We start from the raw sequence: 6,857 nt of genomic DNA on the forward strand, positions 1-6,857 counted from the left end.
GGCACTGATTTTGATCAACCGGTCATTGAGCGCGCCCACAGGATAGGTAGGTTTTCACATCAGAAATGTCGGCCTGTAGTTATCCGGTTCGGCTCATTTAAAGACCGTGGCAGAATACTAGCATGTCGAGCTAAACTTAAAACTAACAACATTTCTGTATCAGAGGATTTTTCGCCAGCAACCCGTAACGCGCGCCAGCAACTTACTAATTTCGCTAAAAGCCTGCCTCAGTCGCCAAAGTTCCAGCTTCGTTACAACAAACTCTACGTTAACAATAAGTGCTACATGTACGACAGCGTGACAAACAACATCGAACTGATAAAGGAATTTCCCACCGAAGTACCCGAAGAGGACACTCCGCGGTCGCCTTCATCAAATGCCCAAAACACCGAAAACGCCCTGTAGCATCACGAGAGGGGACGTGGGCAGTCGTCGCCTTCACCACGCACATCTGTTCTTTTCGCTAACGTAAGAAGTATCGTAAACAAACGTGACGCATTTCATTCCGTAGCTGACACGTGTAACGCAGGTATTATTGCACTTACTGAAACATGGCTTCATTCTAACATTCGTAACACCGAAATTTTCCACAACTCATCCCGATACACTTTTTATCGCTGCGACCGCACGTCACGTCAGGGTGGTGGCGTATTACTTGCCATTTGTAAAACACTCCGGTCTTACGCTATTAACATCACAACAGATCTCGAGATTGTCTGGGCATGCGTGGAACTTGGACACTCAAAAATTGTTTTCGGGGTATGCTACCGTCCTCCCAGTCACTCTGCTAACTTCCTCGATGATCTGCACGATGCCATAAATGCTGTTTGCACACGACACCCCCTGGCGCCTGTTTTCTTACTTGGCGACTTCAATCTTCCTAACATATCTTGGTCTTTTGATACCCCAGTTCAGAACCCTTCTTCTAACTTAAGCACCGATTTCTTAAACCTTTGTTCCACTTTTTCCTTTTCCCAACTAGTCTCTCAACCGACAAGAATTACTAATACCACTGCAAACACGCTGGACTTAATACTGACTACCCATCCCGATATGGCCTCAGAAATCACTTACTTACCTGGTCTCAGCGACCATCTATCGCTCTCATTTGACATATGCATCGTTACTCCCCCAGCTGAGAAGATTTCTAAACACATCCGCGACTATAAAAAAGCTGATTTTCAGGCCATTAACAGGGAACTCGCCGAATTTCTCGATTATTATTGCAACGGGTTTGATGACCGCTCTGTCGATACTAACTGGAATCTATTCGTTACCAAAGTTAAAGAACTAACAGATACATACATACCATTACGGACAATCTGTTCCCACTCGAGAGCCCCGTGGTACAACTCCTATCTTAAACGACTGTCCAATCGAAAAAAACGTTTTTACAGAGTTGCGAAAAGGTCTGGTAGTAACGCAAAATGGGAGGCGTACCGCGAAGCTAATGACGTTTACGTAACTGCACTTAAAAGCTCAAAAAATAATTTTCTTCACAATACACTTCCTAGCATTCTTTCCACTGATCCTAAAAAGTTCTGGCGCATTGTCAACCCCAGCCACAGCGATACCATTAACTTATTAGACGAGAACGGCCTTGCCATCCCAGATACAGAATGCCCAGCGGTACTGAACTCCACATTCTGTAATAACTTTGTTCATTGTACTAACACCATTTTTCCACAAGCGCAGACTTACAACTACATAACTATGGATCCCATTTGCATCGAAGCTTGCGGTATTGAAAAGATTATTGAATCCCTTAAACCATGCTCCAGTCCAGGTACTGACTTAATCAACGCGAAATTTCTTAAGGGTTCTCAAACTTACTGTTCATTGCTGCTTTGCAAGATATTTCAACAGTCCCTCGACACCGGTGCTCTGCCTGCTGACTGGACGGTCGGGAAGGTGGTCCCAATCCATAAATCAGGTAACAAGAATTCACCCCTTAACTACCGTCCCATATCTTTGACAAGTATTCCATGTAAAGTATTGGAGCACATATTATACACAGGTATCGCGAACTTCCTGGAGTCAAATTCATTTTTTACAGACATGCAGCACGGTTTTCGTAAGCGACTGTCTTGCGAAACTCAGTTAGCATCATTTACGCATAAACTTAATCTCATCCTTGATCGCCGCTCAACAGCTGACTGCGTCTTCCTCGACTTCGCAAAAGCCTTCGAAAAGGTATGCCACAAATTACTACTTTTTAAGCTAAGCAAACTAAACCTTGATCCGAGGCTTTTTTCCTGGCTCGAATATTTCCTTTGCAACCGCACTCAGTTCGTAACTGCTAACAATGCCACCTCTCCATCAACCCCCGTCCATTCTGGAGTGCCACAGGGATCCGTCTTAGGCCCTCTTTTATTTCTTATTTACATTAATGACCTACCTTCTTGCGTAACTTCTAACATACACTTATTCGCTGATGACTGCGTAATTTTTCGCGAAATTAACGACACTAACGACGTATGCGCTCTACAGAATGATCTATCTGCTATATCTGCATGGTGCAACTTATGGTTAATGCAACTTAATTCTTCTAAATGCAAAGTTTTACGTGTCTCCCGTACATCATCTACTACAGGTGCATATTGTCTAAATAATACCATACTGGAGGCCGTCACGTCATATCGCTACCTCGGAGTTCATATATCTTCCACTCTAAACTGGTCGCTCCATATTAACGTCATAATTAACAACGCTAACAGCATGCTAGGCTACCTACGCCGGAATTTCTCCAATTCCCCTAGCTCCCTAAAACTCATGTTATATAAAACCCTTGTCCGTAGTAAACTAGAATATGCATCTGCAATTTGGGACCCCAGTTACGCAAATTCAATTAATGCACTCGAGCTTGTACAAAATAACGCCTCCCGTTTCATCCTACTTAACTTCAATCGTACTGCAAGTGTCACCTCCATGAAAAATACGCTCAACCTCCCACCCTTAGCCTCCCGTCGAAAATTTTCACGGTTATGTTTATTTCATAAAATTTTTTACAACTGTCCCAATCTACGCGATGAATTGATATCTCCTCCGTCTTTCATCTCTCCACGGCTTGATCACGTTCACAAGGTCGGTATAACGTCGCACGAAACAAAAGCTTGTTCTCAGTCGTTCATTCCCCGTACATCAGCAGATTGGAACCACCTTCCCGGATCGACAGCCTGCATTCAAGACATCCTGCGCTTCCGTAACAATTTAGCTAACATTGTATACTAAGGCTCACAACAAATGTACTGATCATTCTCCATTTCCTTTGTTTACTTTAGTTTCCTTTGTTTGTTCTCTTACCTTGCACTTACATATTATGCTTACTTCTTTTACTGAATTGTATAACCAGGAACATGACGCTTGTATTTTGAATTTTTGTTTTTGTTCACTTTCTGTAATTTGTAACCACTCCCCTCTGAAATGCCTTTGGCCCTGAGGGTATCAATAATAAATAAAATAAATAAATAAAAGGGTGCCGCGACCTAATAGGTTTAGCAGTGTATGCTGACAATCTTGCGCCATACAGAACAGCCAGAAAGCAGTACCCAACACCACACAAATCCCTCAACAAGTTAGAAGAGAACACCCTTAGGACACTACAAACCAACAGATACCCAACACCAGCTAAATTACACCAGTGGTACCCCACACTACGCTCTCCGCAGTGTCCGCATTTTGGAGCGGTAGCTAACCTCTACCATATGGTGTGGGCATGCCAATATAATCCCTTAGTTGACCCCATTCCCAACCCCTCGGAGGAGCAGTGGGAGGCTATTCTGCTCAGCAATGATCCTGACCGTCAGCACTGGCTGGTGGAGAGGGCCAGCGCAGCAGCAGCAGCCAGTGGACTATCGGACTAGGCGGCCCACCCACATGTTCTGAGAACATTGAAGAAATAAAGATGTTTGTAATCAATACTAGCGCAGGCGTGGTATCTTTCCCATGCTTCTCGTTTTTGGCTTAGTTTAGCGGAACGATAGGCCGTTTTTTCCTACTAAGAAGGTGCTTCAAGTTTTTGTTAAACCAAATATTGTTGGAATGCGATTTGACGACAATGGTTGGGATGTACCTATTTTTTAGTGGCAGCATTGCTGACATGTAACTTTCCCAGTTTTCGTGAACTGTGTTGGTTAGATAAAAACCTAGGAAGTCGGTGAAAAAGAATGAAAGTTCCTTATTTATGGAATCGAAGTTACCTCGCTTATAGTCGGTGATTAATTTTTTCGTAGGTGGTCGCCTATTTGAATGTGATGAAGTGCAAATGTGCAGAAACGTGATCGCTGAGGCCCGGAAGCAGAGTTACACTGTGAATGTTGTCTGAGCAAGATGTCAGTAACAAGTCAAGAGTGTGAGGACCTCTTGTGGGGCGTTTGATGGCTTGATGCAGATTGAAGTCCAGTGTTAAGTCAATAAATTGTTTCGATTCTTTTGACGGTGAATGGCTAGATACAGAGAGGGAAGCCCAGTTTATATGTGGATAGTTAAAATAACCGAACAGAAAGATGTTCGAATTCAAATATGTGTTTTTAATCGCCGTTAATACGTCATGAAGGGAGTCACAGAAGGATGAATCGCTGTCTGGTGGCCTGTAGCAAACGCCCAATGTTTCTTTCAATCCGAAGTTGTGTACGCATATCCAGGTTAGTTCTAGTTTGGTGTCGTGACAGATTAGTGGTGATGATAGGGTGTTTCGGATGGCGATAAGCACTCCTCCGCCCCTCCGTCCGCGCCGATCAAGACGCGCCGATCACGACGATAAAGAACGTAGTTCCCGTTTGAAGGGAGGAATTCAGTACCTTTCACGCCTTTCTGTAGCCACGTTTCTGTTAGTAGGACAATGTAAGCACCAGTGTCGTCGATAAGGCGGTGCAGTTTATCTCGTTTTGGTTAAATGCTCCGTATGTTAGTGAAGACGATATTGAGATGCTTGCAACGTGAAGGCTCGGGGCGATTTAGTGGCGTAGCATGTTTTGCGTGGTGTCAATCGGTGCTTTGTGATAGTTTGTCGGTGAGCTGCTCGGCTTGAGCACGACCAGCTGGCTGTTTTGCAGACTCAATTACACTCTCAGACACAAGGTCATACACACCATACACATAGCATGTATGCCCTACATGAAGCTTGTCTACGTTAAGCTTGAATGCGCATTTTTTAGGCCGAATAAATTGTATCAATTTAGAGCGAGCAGACGTGTGGCAAAAGCAAAATCTTCTCTGATGGCGTAACTTGTATCTTTAAGTTTGGGACCGCAGGCTAGGAAGGTGTCATTGGTTTTAAAGTGTGCTAATTTAACAATGATAGGACGTTTCTTTTTTCAGCATTAAATTTTCCTAAACGGTGGGCGCGCTCGATGCTGGTTGGGTCTATCTCGATGGCAAGTTCATTCGAACAGAATGACAAGACTTTTGTGTCAGATTCTGCCCAGTATTCATTTTCAGTGTCTTCAAGGCCTAGGAAGAGCAAATTGTTTCGTCGCATTCGATTACTGGTATCAATACCTGCGGCCTTTAAGACTAATTTTCTTGTTTAAGTTCGCCTGTTTCGTTCAGGTTGGTGTGTGTGCTCAAGTTCTGTTGAGATGTTTCCAGTGCAAGCACGCGGTTTGTTAGTGAGGATATTAACTTTTCATGGGCGATTTGGGTAGTACGTAGCTGTTTCAGCTCAGTACTGAAGGCTGCGTGTTGTTCCTCAAGGCGCTGCAGAGCGTCCAGGATAGCTTTATCATCCGTCTTGGGAGGGGCCGCCGCGGTGGCTCAGTGGCTATGGTGCTCGGCTGCTGTCCCGAAAGACGCGGGTTCGATCCCGGCCGTGGCGGTTGAATTTCTTTGGAGGAGAAATTCGAGGCCCGTGTACTGTGCGATGTCAGTGCACGTTAAAGAACCCCAGGTGGTCGTAATTTCCGGAGCCCTCCACTACGGCGTCTCTCATAGCCTTAGTCGCTTTGGGACGTTAAACCCCATAAACCAAACCAAACCTTTTTCGGGAGGGCCTGGGTTAAGTTCTACATCACCTGAGAGCAAAAGCACTAATCGCGACAGCATTACAAGCGCCAGCATGTCACAACTAAGACGCATAACTCCACGCTAGTCGACAAAAATTGGGGCACGACACCGCGACAAGGCAGCGGCTGCTACTTCGGTATTCTTTACAAGGGTTTAAGTAACCAACCTGGAACAGGAGGATGGCCGTAAACATGGTGCGGCGAACGGTGTCGGGCCCGGTGTTGTGAGATACTTGCCGTTAAAATCATTATTCCGCAGTGCGCCCCTGTTACGGTGGCAAATATCTACTTCCCGCAGGAGTCCGTAGTACGGATGGGCTCGATGCGTTACTGCGCAACAACAGAAGAGTAGTTCTAGCTGGGGACTTCAATTCACATCATGTAATTTGGGGTTTCAGATCAGACTTTAGTGGGCAATTACTTTGGTCTCGGATGTCAGCAAACGATGTGTGCTGTTACAATAGTCGCGCGATAACTTACATGAGGGCAAATTCTCGATCAGCTATTGATTTAACGTTAGCTGTTAATGGTATAGCGGTATCTTCGTGGTGTACAGTTGACTGCGGTTCGTCAAGTGACCACTACCCCATTACTTTCAATATTGCGTGCAGTCCAGTCAGGGCGACTGGTTCGGCACAAAAATTTATAAATACTACACTGTTCATGATCCTTCTAGGTGAGGCCCTCTCGTCTGTTGCTCCCTCCGATAAATCTGACGAGGGTCCTCAAGTCTTAAATTCCCTTTTAGACGCCCCTTGGCGAGCAGTCTTTACAGTCCGGTCAAGCATTAAAAATGAGGCCCCTTCGAGCTGGTGGATTGACGACTGCGAAAAAGCCTATCGTCAAAGGAAAGCT

This window comes from Amblyomma mixtum, chromosome 3, assembly GCF_055824585.1.
Source record: "Amblyomma mixtum isolate Tamu chromosome 3, ASM5582458v1, whole genome shotgun sequence".
Taxonomy (NCBI): Eukaryota; Metazoa; Arthropoda; class Arachnida; order Ixodida; family Ixodidae; genus Amblyomma; species Amblyomma mixtum.